The sequence below is a fragment of the Callithrix jacchus genome, chromosome 9 (genome assembly GCF_049354715.1).
Source record: "Callithrix jacchus isolate 240 chromosome 9, calJac240_pri, whole genome shotgun sequence".
Classification (NCBI taxonomy): domain Eukaryota; kingdom Metazoa; phylum Chordata; class Mammalia; order Primates; family Cebidae; genus Callithrix; species Callithrix jacchus.
In genome coordinates this window covers 65,096,303-65,111,571 of record NC_133510.1, presented here as the reverse complement: position 1 = coordinate 65,111,571, position 15,269 = coordinate 65,096,303, and positions in this window count along the sequence as shown.

Genomic DNA, 15,269 nt, shown 5'->3' with positions numbered 1-15,269 from the left:
TTTTTGTATTTTTTGTTTTTTAGTAGAGATGAGGTTTCACCATGTTGGTCAGGCTGGTCTAGAACTCCTGACCTCAGGTGATCTACTCGCCTTGGCTTCTCAAAATGCTGGGATTACAAGCGTGAGCCACCACACCTGGCCTAATTTTACTTTTGGTAGAGACAGGGCTCATGCGACGTTGCCTAGGCTGGTCTCAATCTCCCAGCCTCAAGTAATCCTTCTGTCTTGGCCTCCCAAAGTGTTGGGATTAGAGTTGTGAACCACTGTGCCTGGCTTTGATATATATTAATATAATACATATTACCCAGATGAGCATCACTTCCTTTTTGAAATAGTAGTTTTAGATTCTTTTGGTTGCAAGGCTGACTGGAGCCTCCAGCCTTCTCATTACATAGAAGATTAGGAGATCTGGATCTCTGATATTCAAATCCCTGTAGTGGGTCCCAGTGTGAGAAACAGACATCAGAAAGGGACACTGGGAACTCAGAACTTTCATTTCCCCCACTCCGTTAGTACTCGGTTCCCTTAGCTCAGATAGAGCTTATGTATGGGGTCACATGGGGTTCTGCGGGTCACCTTCAACAAGGCAAAGTCAATTACTTCTCAGCTGAACAGAAGATGTTGGAGGAGGAAGATTGTAGATGTCATCTAGCCCAGTGTCCTCATTTTAAGCAAGGCTCAGAGAAAGAAAATGACCTGCCCAAGGTCATACAGCTAATGTGGGATAGAATTCAGGTGTCTTGGCCAGGGGTGGTGGCACATGCCTGTAATCCCAGCACTTTGGGAGGCTGAGGCAGGTGGATCACAAGGTCAAGAGATCGAGACCATCCTGGCCAACATGGTGAAACCCCGTCTCTTAAAAAAAAAAAAAAAAAAGAATTCAGGTGTCTTTATTCCAAATCAGCGCTTTCCATCATGCCACATTTGCTTTCACTCAGCTTCTATCATATATTCCATTTAATCCTACTGACTCCCAACTTCCAAATTCTGGGTTGGGAAGGGTCAATTTCCAGACTTTTCTTGTCCAAGGATAGGACGAAGAGACGTTGCTACTATTTTCAGGCAAAATAGAGCATTGCCCCCTTTCCCTGCTTCTCTTTCCCCTGTTGTTTTCAATGAGGAAGTGAGTCTATTTCTCCACAGGCAGGAGGTCTCTCCAGTTCTAAGCTCCATTCAGTTTGTGGCAGGGAAGCTGATGGGCACAATGCTGTGGGATGCCCTTCACCTTGGCAGGCTGATTGTACCCAACTGGTGGCCATGGCCTAGTGCCCATTGGCAGGCAGGGTGTCCACTGACGCATTAACTTGATGTCTGCTGTCCATGGATGCCAGATGGCTGGCTGAATACCTATACTGCATCTTGTCTGGTCTGCTATTCCTGGTCTGTGTCACTTTTAGATTTGTATATGTGTGAGAATTTTAGGAGGGTGGTCCCTCCAAGGATTTAAGATACTGACATTTCCAGATTGGCAGAAGGGAGGACACCTTACTGGCAACCTAGAATCTGTGCTGAATAGCACAGGACCTGGACTTCATGAAAGTTCTCCAAACATCTCTGTAATCTCCCTCTTCCCAACCTTCCCACACTGTAGAGTGCTTGGTGTCACTCCTCCCTAATCTAACACCAGAAACTGACAGGTCACACATGGTATGTATCTCAGTCTCAGGCCAAAGTGTCTAAGAAAGCGAAGGCAGAGAAGGGAGGTATGTATAGGTTAGGATGTGTGGACTAGGAAGCCAAAAGGCTCCCTGCTTCCTCTTCCCCACAGACTTCAGAAGACTCTGGAAGCTACCTAGTGCCCTAAAATTTCCACTGCAGTCCCAGACAACCTTAGACTATATCTCCACCTACTGGACACCAAGGAGATTGACAACACTGTCTCAGTTTTTCTTTAGAACTAGCATGGAGTCTAAAACCTCATCAATACTCCACCTTTATCCCAAAGTTAAATCCTTCCTTCTCAGAATCTGTTGAGGCTATGGGGGCAGATTGACTGGCTCTTCAGGGAGACTGGGTACCTAGGGAGACTTGGGTACAATTTGCCCCATACACTGCTTTCTCTATCAAAAAAATCTCTCGGGGGTTGGATAGAGAGCCTTACTTCCCTGCTTCAGTTGCCTTGGGTATAGGGTGGTTAAACTCTATTCACCTCCTATGCCCATAAACAGAAAACAGCAGGTAGGTGGGGTTAGATAATAGGGTCCTTTTTAGCTTTAGGGAAAGGGGAAAGAAATCTGAAAGAATTGCCTTTTACTCATCTCTCTGTCTGCCACCTGACTCAGATATGGGAGAGACTGGGGGTGTCCTCTACTGTTCTTTTCGCATCCACCAGTAATTCTCTTCCCATGCTCACTAGTAAAGACAATTCCATTAGAACCCCTTAACGATCATTTTGTCCATGCTGAAACCATAGGCTAGCTATTCATCAAAGTCCCTGGGCCATATCTTCAGAAGTGAAGGTCATATATATAACGACAGCTCTCAAATGAATCCTTTACTGGTGAAATGGGGACCATGTCAATACATAGCCTCAGAATTGATCAGGCTGCACAATAATATCAATTCATGGAGATTACAGCACTAGGAAAATAATTTACATCAGATCCAGAAATGTACTCTCCTTTTCCAGCTGATCATTTAACTAGGTTAAGTAAGAAGCAGTCATTTCTTTTTTATTTTTTGGATGTCTGATTTTCACTTAAAATAGGCCGTTTAAATGTTTTTCAAATTTTTATTTTAAAGGGAAGGAATCAATAAGGAATTAAGGCAATGTTGGGGATCATCTTGTACTACATACAGTTCATGTCATTTTTTTTTTTATTTTAATATTTTCAAGACGGAGTTTTTCTCTTGTTGCCCAAGCTGGAGTGCAATGGCACAATCTCAGCTCACCTAAACCTCTGCCCCCCAGGTTCAAGCGATTCTCCTGCCTCAGCCTCCCAAGTAGCTGGGATTACAGGCATGCACCACCACGCCTGGCTAATTTTGTATTTTTAGGAGACGGTGTTTCTCCATGTTGATCAGCCTGGTCTTGAACCGACCTCAGGTGATCTGCCCGCCTCAGCCTCCCAGAGTGCTGGGAGTACAGGTATGAGCCACCAGGCCCGGCCAGTTTATGTCATTTTTGTATGATATATCTTCGGTTTATTCATTACGGCTAAAATGTACTGAGTGTTTACCATTAAAACTCTTAAAAACATTAATGCATTTCCCCCACTTATATCTTTAAATGATCTTATGACATAAATACTATACTTTTATTATCTTTATGTTCTTTTGTTTTTGTTTTTCTGCTTTCCGCAGGCCATGTTAGGCCTAGGAAATTCTTTTTTTTTTGAGACAGAGTCTTGCTCTCTCACCCAGGCTGGAGTGCAGTGGTGGGATCTTGGCTCACTGCAACCTTTGCCTCCCAGGTTCAAGTGATTCTTCTGCCTCAGCCTCCTGAGTAGCTGGGATTATAGGTGCCTGCCACCGTGCCTGGCTAATTTTTGTATTTTTAGTAGAGATGGGATTTCACCATCTTGGCTAGGCTGGTCTTGAACTCCTGATCTTGTGATCCACCTGCCTCAGCCTCCCAAAGTGCTGGGATTATAGGCATGAGCCACTGCGCCTGGCCTTATCTTCATGTTCTTAATCACTACTATGCTTTTATTTTTATTTTTATTTTGAGACAGAGTCTTGCTCTGACACCCAGGCTGGAGTGCAGTGGTATGATTTCAGCTCACTGAAACTTCTGCTTCCTGGGCTCAAGCGATTTTCCTGCCTCAGCCTCCTGAGTAGCTGGCATTTCAGGTGTGTGCCACCATGTCTGGCTAATTTTTGTATTTTTAGTAGAGATGGGGTTTCACCATGTTGGCTGGTCTTGAACTCCTAACCTCAAGTGATAGGCCTGCCTCGGCCTCCCAAAGTGCTGAGATTACAGGAATGAGCCACTGCACCTATACTGTTTGCTTTGTGATTTGTGTAGATTTTTAAAGAACCTGAGTCCTTAAAAATTCAAATAGTATAATTATCTTCCTTGTATATGCCTAAAAGCCTTCATTCAATAATATGTGGTTTCAGAAACTATTGTGCATACCCAATAATATAAGAGGTATCGTGAAAAATAGATTCCTGTGTGCTGCTTCCAGATATTCTGATGCAGGAAATTTGGACCAAAGCCTAGGAATCTGCATTTTAATACAAGCCTCTAAAATAATTGTGATGTAGGTGACAGTTGAACTATGCCTAGGGAAACACAGCCTCTGATTATGAATGGTATCAGGGTAGGGCTGTAACCAAAATGTCTGTCTCGTTTAATTGGCTCCATGTAGCAACACATGTAACATTGGGGTTTGTATCATCCTTGGCTAAGAACTAAAGGCTGCTCATTCACTCTTTTATTTATTTATTTAATTTCTGCATCAAGGAGAGGTAGCCCTGGGGTCTGTCTGTTAAAAGCCCTTAGACAAGAGACTGTTATATTTTAAACGTTTTTCCTCTGCCCCAACCTGAAACATCTCTGTGGAAAGGTTTGGTGAAGGCTGTACAATTTGACATGTTAGCCCTGGTGATTCTGCAGTTCTTCGAAGGAGAGGGCTGAGAAGCAGCTGCTATTTTTTTATACCTTTTGAAATGCACAATGCAGGGGGCAGGGTGAAGGGAGGAGCTTCAAGGGACTAAGCTGGAGTTAGTAAACAAGCTTTGAAGCAAAATAGGAAAGCATATTAGCAGGGGAGAAATGAAGGGCTATACATGGCTCCTGTAATACCACAGCATCATCCTCTGAAGACAGCACCAGTCGCTGCTGGGTCTCCTCTATTTTTGGGGAAGTAACAACAAAACGGTACTGGCAAACTGTCCCTCGGCTAACATCTGAAGGTTTGTCTGAAAATGTTCTGAAAAGCAGTTCAGATCGGAGAAGCAAGAGAATGAAGGGCAAGTCTTGAAGGAAAAAAAGAAATTAGGGCAAAAAACACAGCAAGCACCTCAAATAGCCCAGAGGAGGTTGCAGGGACTTAGCAGAAAGCTCCATTTAATCCCTGGCCTAGCTAACATAGCCTAGAGGACACTTTCAATGTACTTTTTTTTTTTTTGGTAACAATCCTAACTTTTGAGGTTGTGATGAGCCCTTCCAGCTCCTAGAATCAGTGATGCTTCTTTGAAGAATTTTTTTTCCCCCTTAACTCGTGGGGACAGATTAACTAAAACCCCCAATTGGGAAATTAGGGAACTCCAAAGCTGCTTCATGTGTTTAAAAAAAACTGTATTTTATTCAATATGGTGAGGGCAAAAACCCTTCCTTTTCTAGGTTACTTTCTCCTCCTACTGCTTCTCTCACCTCATCTGGATGGTCTCAGAGAATATTTTAAGGTTGACAGGAAAATTTTACAGAATGATCAAAAGTAAAGCAAGCCCTAGAAATGGTTGCATAATTTTCCTTTCCATTATAAAATGATTTTTTCAATTGAATAATTAAAAAACAGGAAATTTTATTGTTGGACTGAACCTTGGAGGTCATCTAGTTCAATGTGTTCAGCTTATAGAAGAGAGGACTATGGCACGGAATGTTTAACTGACATTTCCAAGGTCACAGGGCTCATCTTAGACTCCATGTTTGTCTGACTCCTAGTTCAATGTTACCTCTCAACTGCTTTCATAATCACTTTTTTTGAGACAGGATCTCATTTTGTTGGCCAGGCTGGAGTGCAATAGTGCAATTATAGCTCACTGCAGCCTGAAACTCCTGGGCTCAAGGGAGCCTCCTGCCTCAGTCTGTAGCTGGGACTACAGGCACATGCCGCCATGCCTGGCTAATTTTTTTTTTTTTTTTTTTTGAGACAGAGTCATGCTCTGTAGCCAGGCTGGAGTGCAGTGGCATGATCGCGGCTCACAGCAACCTCTGCCTCCCGGGTTCAAGTGATTCTCCTGCCTCAGCCTCTTGAGTAGCTGGGACTACAGGCATGCACTACCACGCCCGGCTAATTTTTGTATTTTTAGTAGAGACAGGGTTTCACCATGTTGGCCAGAATGGTCTCTGTCTCTTGACCTCATGATCTGCCCACGTCAGTCTCCCAAAGTGCTGGGATTACAGGTGTGAGCCACTGTGCCCAGCCGCCTGGCTAATTTTTAAATATATATATAATCTTATGGAGACAGTTTTGCTATGTTGCCAAGGCTGGTCTTGAACTCCTGGTCTCAAGTGATCCTCCCACCTCGGCCACCCAAAGGGTTTGATTACAGGCTTCAGCCACTGCACCTGGGTATAACCATTTTTGTCAAGCAGTTTTTGCCTATTTAGTACTCAAGTACTATAGTGACAGTTTTGTGTGTGTGTATGTGTGTGTGTGGGGGGATGGTTTGGCATATGGTGCATATTCCTCTGAGCTTTGAAAATAACTGATTTCCAAAAAAAAGACTGACCTCGATCTTATGAAAGTAAACATTAAAAAACCCCAGCACACCCTAGAGCAAACTCTCAATGCTCCAGGTACTGATTATCCGGTTTCCTTTATTCTCTTTTCTGTGGACCATGTACTGGGATGTTTACACTAGTCAGTGGCTCTATAAAATGTCTGATATTACATATGTTTTCGAACCGCGTGGCAGTTTCCTGATCTCTAGAGTGTAGCTGTGGTGCTGTCTTCTCAGACGTAGTGTTCCAGTGCTCACCAGAGGCTGCAGCTCCTTTGGTAAATTAGTTCGGTAGTGTTATGAGAGTTATTCCTAGAGGTCCCACCTATAGCCTGCTCCTGTATTAAAATGATTTTGTAAGCACATAATTTTCTGTATTAAATTCCCTTTCTTCTTAAAATATCAAGAGTGGGGCCGGGCGCAGTGGCTCAAGCCTGTAATCCCAGTACTTTGGGAGGCTGAGGCGGGTGGATCATGAGGTCAAGAGATCAAGACCATCCTGGTCAACATGGTGAAACCCCGTCTCTACTAAAAATACAAAAAATTAGCTCGGCATGGTGGCGCGTACCTGTAATCCCAGCTACTCGGGAGGCTGAGGCAGGAGAATTGCCTGAACCCAGGAGGTGGAGGTTGTGGTGAGCCAAGATCGCGCCATTGCTCTCCAGCCTGGGTAACAAGAGCGAAACTCCGTCTCAAAAAAAAAAAAAAAAAAGAGTGGTTTCTGTTTTCTTCTAAACCCTGAAAGATTCAGGCTTTCAGAAGCTAATTATAACACAACTCAGTATTATTTAAAAAAGGGTGAAAGGGGAAAAGCAGGAGCATAGAATAGGGAACTTGGAAAAATTACCCCAGAGGTAACGTTTAGGTTGGAATTGAAGGTAGAATAGGAATATGCTAAGCAGAAAGGCACTGGGAAGGGAGGAAACAAGATGTGCTGAGCTGTGGTTATTTAAGAGCACAATGTATTAGAGAGATGGTGAGTTTGCCATAGTTAAACTATGAACAGGATGGGGGGAGATCATAAAATACAGTGGGCTTAAGAGTGCTGCTTTAGGAGCAGCAGAGATGATTCCAATTCTGGTTTCCCCATATAGTAACTAAGCAACTCTGGTCAAATCTTGTAAGTTTGAGGGCCTTCAGTTGCCTTATTTCTCAAGCAAGGACTTGTATCTTTACTTATAAGCACAGTATCCACTTTATTATGTGGCGTTAAATGTAACATGCATATGAAGTACAGTACATTGTATAGTACTTGGTGCACGCTGAGTGTTCATAAAGCCTTTGCTATTACTTTTTTTTTGTGTGCCAGGGCCTCACTCTGTTACCCAGGCTTGAGTATAGTGGTGTGGACACAGCCCACTGTAGCTTTGAACTCCTAGGGTCGAGCGATCCTCCCACCTCAGCCTTCCAAGTAGCCAGGACTACAGGTACTTGCCACTATGCTTGCCTAATTTTTATTTTATTTTATTTTTAGTAGAGACAAGATCTCTTTATGTTGCCCAGGTTGGTCTTGAATTCCTGGGCTCAAATGATCCTCCCGCCTCAGCCTCTCAAAGTGTTGGGATTACCAACGTGAGTCACCATGCCTGGCCTGCTATTTACTATTATTGTGTAAATTAAGAACAATTAAATATCATGAGAGTTGTGCTACGGCAGGTGGAAGATAAACTGAATGAGGAAAACCTAGTGGCTTAAAGACTAGGTGCTGCAATAGTTCGGGCAAAGGTGATGATCTGAAAGAGAGTAGTGGCAATGGAGAGGCAAAGAACTGGTCGGCTTTGGAAGTCGTCTCTGGTATTTAAATGCAAGGATTTGGTGGCTAATTGAATGTGAGGGAATTCTGAAAAGACTAGGCAAACAGTAACATCATTAATCTGGATTAGTCATGTACAAGCAAGGGCAAACCTAGATGACAGCTGAAGCTCTAAGTGCCTTCAAGTCCAAGGCCCCTTTGAGGAAAATGGCTCCAGGTACCTTTTTTTTGAGACCGATCTCCTCACTCTGTCACCCTGGCTGGAGTGCAGTTGTGTGATCTCACCTCACCGCAACTTCTCCCTCCTGGGTTCAAGTGATTTTCCTGTCTTAGCCGCTCAAGTAGCTGGGATGATAGGCGGACACTATCACGCCTGGCTAATTTTTGTACTTTTTAGTAGAGATGGGGTTTCACCATGTTGGTCAGGCTAGTCTTGACGTCAAGTGATCTGACTGCCTCAGCCTCCCAAAGTGCTGGGACTATAGGCATGAACCACCATGCCCAGCACCCCAAGTAATTCTTCAGTGCATAACATTGATGTGACTCCTATCACAAGTATCATAAGAAACAACCTGCTACTCCTTGAATGCTTCAGGGAGCAGAACTAAACTAGACCACTGCTCCTGCAAATAGGGGATCGAGTGCTGACGACGGTAACAGAGTGGCCACATTGCAATGGATTAAGGAGTAAGTGGGAATTTAAGTATACACAACTCTTTCAAAAAACTTGGCACTGAAGTACTAATTGCTTCAGTGGGAATGTGAAGGATTTTATGTAATTGTTTGGTCAGCATGCACACTCTCCTAGTGTGCAGAAGTTGGAAAGCTAAAGACTAAATCTCCCACATTCTCTTCTAGCTAGCCATCTTAAATCATATCTGAATTAAGTTCTGCTAATCAGATGCACTAGTGTATCACTTGGATTCTGAAGCCAGCAGAGCTTAAGACAGGTGCAGGATATCCATTTAGGGATGCTGACAGTGGCAGAGGTGGTATACTTCTTGGACCAGCAGCTGCAATGGCAGCTTCCTATTGTAGAAGCTTCCTAAATATAGAAGTGGTAGCAGCTCCCTTAGCAGTCTTTTTTTTTTTTTGAGACGGAGTTTCGTTCTGTTGCCCAGGCTGCAGTGCAGTGGCATGATCTCCGCTCACTGCAACCTCCACATCCTGAGTTCAAGTGATTCTCATGTCTCAGCCTCCTGAGTAGCTGGGATTACAGGTGCCCACCATCATGCCCAGATAATTTTTTGTGTATTTTTAGTTGAGAAGGGGTTTTGCTGTGTTGGCCAGGCTGGTCTTGAACTCCTGACTTCAGGTGATACACTGGCTCAGCCTCCCAAAGTGTTGGGATTGCAGGCGTGAGCCACTGCACCTGGCCTGATTAGCTGTCTTTTTTTTTTGAGATGGAGTTTCACTCTCGTTACCCAGGCTGGAGCGCAGTGGCGCAATTTTGACTCACCGCAACCTCCGCCTCCTGGGTTCAGGCAGTTGTCCTGCCTCAGCCTCCTGAGTAGCTGGGATTACAGGCACATGCCACCATGCCCAGCTAATTTTTTGTATTTTTAGTAGAGACGGGGTTTCACCATGTTGACCAGGATGGTCTCAATCTCTTGACCTTGCGATTCACCCGCCTCGGCCTCCCAAAGTGCTGGGATTACAGGTGTGAGCCACGGCGCCTGGCCCTTGCCGTCTTTTTTTTTTTTTTTTTTTTTTTAGACAGGGTCTACCTCTCTCACCCAGGCTGGAGTGCAGTAGTGTGATCTCAGCTTACTGCAACCTCTGTCTCCTGAGCTCAAGCAATCCTTCCACCTCAGCCTCTTGAGTAGCTGGGACTATAGCACATGCGACCATTCCCCAGCTAATTTTTGTATTTTTTACAAGACAGGGTTTCACCATGTTGCCTAGGCTGGTCTCTAACTCCTGGGCTCAAGCAATCTACTTACCTTGGCCTACCAAGGTGCTGGCATTACAGTGTGAGCCACCACAACTGGTCTCCCTTAGCAGTCTTTAGGAATCATTTCTGGAAGTCCAGTCTAGAGTTTGTTTCTTCAGCCTTCCCCAGAATTCTGTAATCCATCCATTTAGTGCTCTAGTAATAAATCCCTTACTGCTTAATCTAGCTGGAATGGATTCTGTTCTCTGAAACCAATTCCTGATTGATATGGAGAATAGGGTATATATTTTAAAAATAAACAAATATTTTCATAGCTGAAAGAGTTAAGAGTAGAGTTAATTAAAGAGAAGAGGGCTGGGTATGGTGGCTCATGCCTGTAATCCCAACACTCTGGGAGGCTGAGATGGGAGGATCACTTGAGGCCAGGAGATTGAGACCAGCCTGAGCGACATAGTGAGATTCCATCTTTGCCCAAAACAAAACAAAACACAATACCAGTCAGGGAGGCTAAGTAAGGTGGGAAGATTGCTTGAGTCTACGAGTTTGAGGTTGCAGTGAAGTTTGATTGCACCCCTTCACTCCAGCCTGGGTGGCAGAGTGTGGCCCCATCTCAAAGAACTATGTAACTATGCTTGATAACCTAGAGAAATTGACTTCAAGACAGCTCCCATTGATTCTTGCCTCCTGGTATTCATATTCCTGTGAAGTCCCTCCCACAATGAAAAGGGCTTACCAGTGTAACCAAAAGCATATTGTGGGAATGATGTAGTGTGACTTCTGAAGTTAGGTCATAAAATAATTTACAGCTTCCACCTTGCTCTTAAATTGCCAACCATGGGGGAAGTCAGTTGACATTTTGTAAGGGTACTCACACGCTTTGTAGAGTCCCACGTGGGGAGGAACTGAGGCCTTGAATTGCCAGGCATGTAAGTGAACCACCTAAGAAGCAAATCGTCTCACCTTGGTCAAATCTTCATAAACAGCAGGCCTGGCCAACTCTGTTTTCTTGAGTCTCGCTCTGTCGCCCAGGCTGGACTGCAGTGGTGCGATCTCAGCTCACTGCAAACTCCACCTCCTGAGTTCAAGCAATTCTTCTGCCTTGGCCTCCCAAGTGGTTGGGATTACAGGTGCATGCCACCACCCCTGGCCAGTTTTTGTATTTTTAGTAGATGGGGTTTCACTGTGTTGGTCAGGCTAGTCTCAAACTCCTGACCTCAAGTGATCTGCCCACCTTGGCCTCCCAAAATGCTGGGATGTGTGATTATGGATGTGAGACACTATGTCCAGCCCTGGCTGATTCTTGAATGTATCTACATGAAAGACCCCAAGCCAGAATTACTCAGCTAAGTAACTCCCAAACTCCTTACCCACAGATAGTCTAAAAGTAATAAATGTTTATTGCTGTTTTAATATACCACGTTTTGGAAAATTTGTTATGTAGCAATAGATAATACAGTGTGATATAGTACAAGGTACACAGATAAAGTTAGCCTTATAGAGGAAGTATAAGTATTTTTTTGAGACAGAGTCTCACTCTGTTGCTAAGGCTTGAGTGCAGTGGCACGATCTCGGCTTACTGCAACCTCTGCCAACTGTGTTCAAGTGATTCTCCTGCCTCAGTTTCCTGAGTAGCTAGGATTAGAGGTGTGCACTACCACATCTGGCTATTTTGTATTTTTAGCAGACAAGGTTTCACCATGTTGGCCAGGCTGGTCTTGAACTCCTGACCTCAGGTGATCTGCCTGCCTTGGCCTCCCAAAGTGCTGGGATTACAGGCGTGAGCCATCGCGCCTGGCCAGAAGTATACTTCTGAGATAAAGGAAAAAGAGATGCTGTAAGAGTTAAAGAGTAAGTTAAGTTTAATGACCAGTACTTTCTCACGGAAGTCAAGACCAGGTGTGGTGGCTCATACCTGTAATTCCAGCTACTCAGGAGGCTGAGGCAGAAGAACCGCTTGAAACCAGGAGGCAGAGGTTGCACCGAGCCGAGATCACACTACCGCACTCCAGCCCAGGCAGCAGAGCGAGGCTCTGTTTCGAAACACACACACACACACACACACACCCCATCCCCACCCCAACATGATTTTCTGTAACTATGCTTGATAACCTAGAAGGAATAGAGTAAAAGATGGTGTGCTTCACCCAACTTGGGAATTGGTAAAACAGAGACAGTAGAACAATGGGTGGTGGGGGAGGGTCAAGGGGATTCAGGATGCTGGTCTGAGGCAAAAGAACGGAAACAGACAAATTTGAAACAACATACTTTATTTCAGTGACAAGTATTTTAATAAAAATTAAGAGGCATGCTTGGGTTCATAAGCAGTAGTTTTCTATTTTTTTTTTTTTTTGAGACAGAGTCTCACTCTCGCCCAGGCTAGAGTGCAGTGGTGTGATCTTGGCTCACTGCAACCTCTGTCTCCTGGATTCAAGCGCTTCTCCTGCCTCAGCCTCCCAAGTAGCTGGGATTACAGGTGCCCGCCAAATTTTTTATTTTTAGTAGAGATGGGGTTTCACCATCTTGGTCAGGCTGGTCTCGAACTCCTGACCTTGTGATCCACCTGCCTTGGCCTCCCAAAGTGCTGAAATTACAGGCGTGAGCCACCGTACCCGGCCTATAAGCAGTGGCTTTCAAACTTGATTTCCTCCTTACATATATAAAACAACTAAACATGTCAACTTGTGTGCTACAGGTTTCCTCAAAGTCTCTTACACTATTTTAGTTTCATATAAAACAGTCTTTAAGCTGGGCGCAGTGGCTCAAGTCTGTAAACCCAGCACTTTGGGAGGCTGAGAGAGGGGGATCACTTGAGGTCACGAGTTCGAGACCAGCCTGACCAACATGGAGAAACCCCATCTCCACTAAAAATACAAAATTAGCTGGGCGTGGTGGCACGTACCTGTAAGCTACTCAGGAAGCTGAGGCAGGAGAATCACTTGAACCCTGGGAGGTGGAGGTTGTGGTGAGCTGAGGTTGTGCCATTGCACTCCAGCCTGGGCGACAGGGCAAAACTCTGTCTCAAAAACAAACAGTCTTTAAGTAAGGTAAATATAAATGCAAATCTGTTAACCAATAGCTGTTCTTTGGGTTACTGTTTAGTTTAGGATGCTGTTCTTTTTAGCTAATAAGAAACATTTCATTTTTGTCTGACCTGTTAACAAGTTTATGAGTTAAATTAGTTGGATCAGGCAGTGAATTGCTGTGTAAAAGGCAAATGCCCTGTTCATACACAGGTTTGCATTTATCAGACCTTAGTGGGGCTGGAATGGAAGGTCAGCTGAGGGGTAGTATGAAGTAACAGGTTAGTGTGCTTTCAGTGGTCTCTGTAGAGGCTAACACTGTAAAGGAGGATGTAAATATGTTCTGAACCTTAACAGTATCAGGAAGACAATGGTCAAAAGAATGAGCAGTTGTTATAGTATTTTTTTTTCATGAAATTTAGGTAGTTTTTCCTTATTCTACCCATTGAACTGGCACATGAAAATACGTGTTTTCTTAGATGTCTCTTCTTCCTAAGGCCAGTCCAGCTTTAATCATTTAAAATATAGTATATTAATTGCTTTAATTTTTACAACCTGCCTCTTTTAAAATGGTAAAAAATAAGTATAACGTTATCCCTTCAAGCCTTTGCCTATGCCAGTAGAGTATATACTGTACACACATTTTGTCTGAGAGACCAACACAAGCAGCTACTGTTTTGCCTCGCCAGTGAAAGCGCATTATTTGAAATTAAGTCCAGATACTCTCCTTGTTTAGCTCAGGTACAACTACCAGAAGAGCTAAGCATCACTCACCACCTACATTTGTTTTTTTCTGGTGAAAGCATTTGCAAGTCACGGTGGCACTTGTGGAACCTCTATGGAGAAAGGCAATCTTCCAAAAAGCAAATCCTCTCCATAGGGTAGAGTATGGAAACCCTGGAGGAGACTAAAATGCAGGACTCATATCTTAGATCTCTGGGCTAACCTTCTGAAACACCTCTGCATTGTAACACTTGACTTTACCTGAAACTGAGACAGAATATTCAACTGTTTACCTTCCATTGTTCACATTCCAAAGGAAGTACATCCTCTGAAAAAGGTCCCAAAGATAAGCAAGCTTCCTCTCCCAACTTCTCATAGAAGTAGTAGAGATAAAGAACCATTTCTTTTTTTGAAATGGAGTCTCACTTTGTCACCCAGGCTGGAATGCAGTGGTGTGATCTCAGCTCACTGCAATCTCCACTTCTGGGTTCAAGTAGTTCTCCTGTCTCAGCCTCCCAAGTAGCTGGGATTACAGGTACCTGCCCACCACTCAGCTAATTTTTTTGTATTTTTAGTAGAGATGGGGTTTTGCCATGCTGGCAAGGCTGATACTGAACTCCTGATCTCAAGTGATCCACCCTCATTGGCCTCCCAAAGTGCTGGGATTACGGGTGTGAGCCACTGCGCCTGGCCTAAGAACCATTTTCTTTTTCCTAGGTTTTGTGAATCTCCAAAAATTTCCAGCCAACTAAATCTAGAATGGTGAATGCTAGGCCTTAAAAACCTGTGACCAGACAATTTGGTGGCTTTAATCATTAGTTTACTAAAGAAACAGAACTATTTTGTGAGCTAAGAAAATTAACACAGGCAGGCACTCTCCTGTAATGAGAGCTGTTCACACTCCAAAAGGTTCGATGTTTTGTGATTAAGTCCGAGCAGTCATGAGCAAAAGGATGTCTTCCTAAACTAACAAAATGAGGTTTCTCATGAATGACAGATGTTAGCTTACCTTGATCCTTTCAATATTTAAGAAGCACTAAGTATTTTTTTTGTTCCCTTTTTTGAGACAAGAGTCTTGCTCTGTTGTCTAGGCTGGAGTGCAGTGGTGCAATTTTGGCTCAACCTCCAGCTCCTGGGTTCAAGCGATTTTCATGCCTTAAGCCTTCTGAGTAGCCACAGACACGCACCCCCATTCCTGGCTAATTTTTTGCCATTTTTAGTGGAGATGGGGGTTTCATTATGTTGCCAGGCTGGTCTCAAACTCCTGGCCTCTAATGATCTGCCTGCTTCAGCCTCTCAAAGTGTTGGGATTACAGGTATGAGCCACTGAGCCTCATGAATAAATTAATTTCTATTTAATTCCTTTGTCGAGTTGTAGTCAAGTAGCTAATTCTTTGCAATGAAACTCACACTACTTGTTTTTCCTAAACTAGGTAGGAGTTCTAGGTTCTAAGCGCAGTATAGACAGTTTTGTTTTGTCATCACC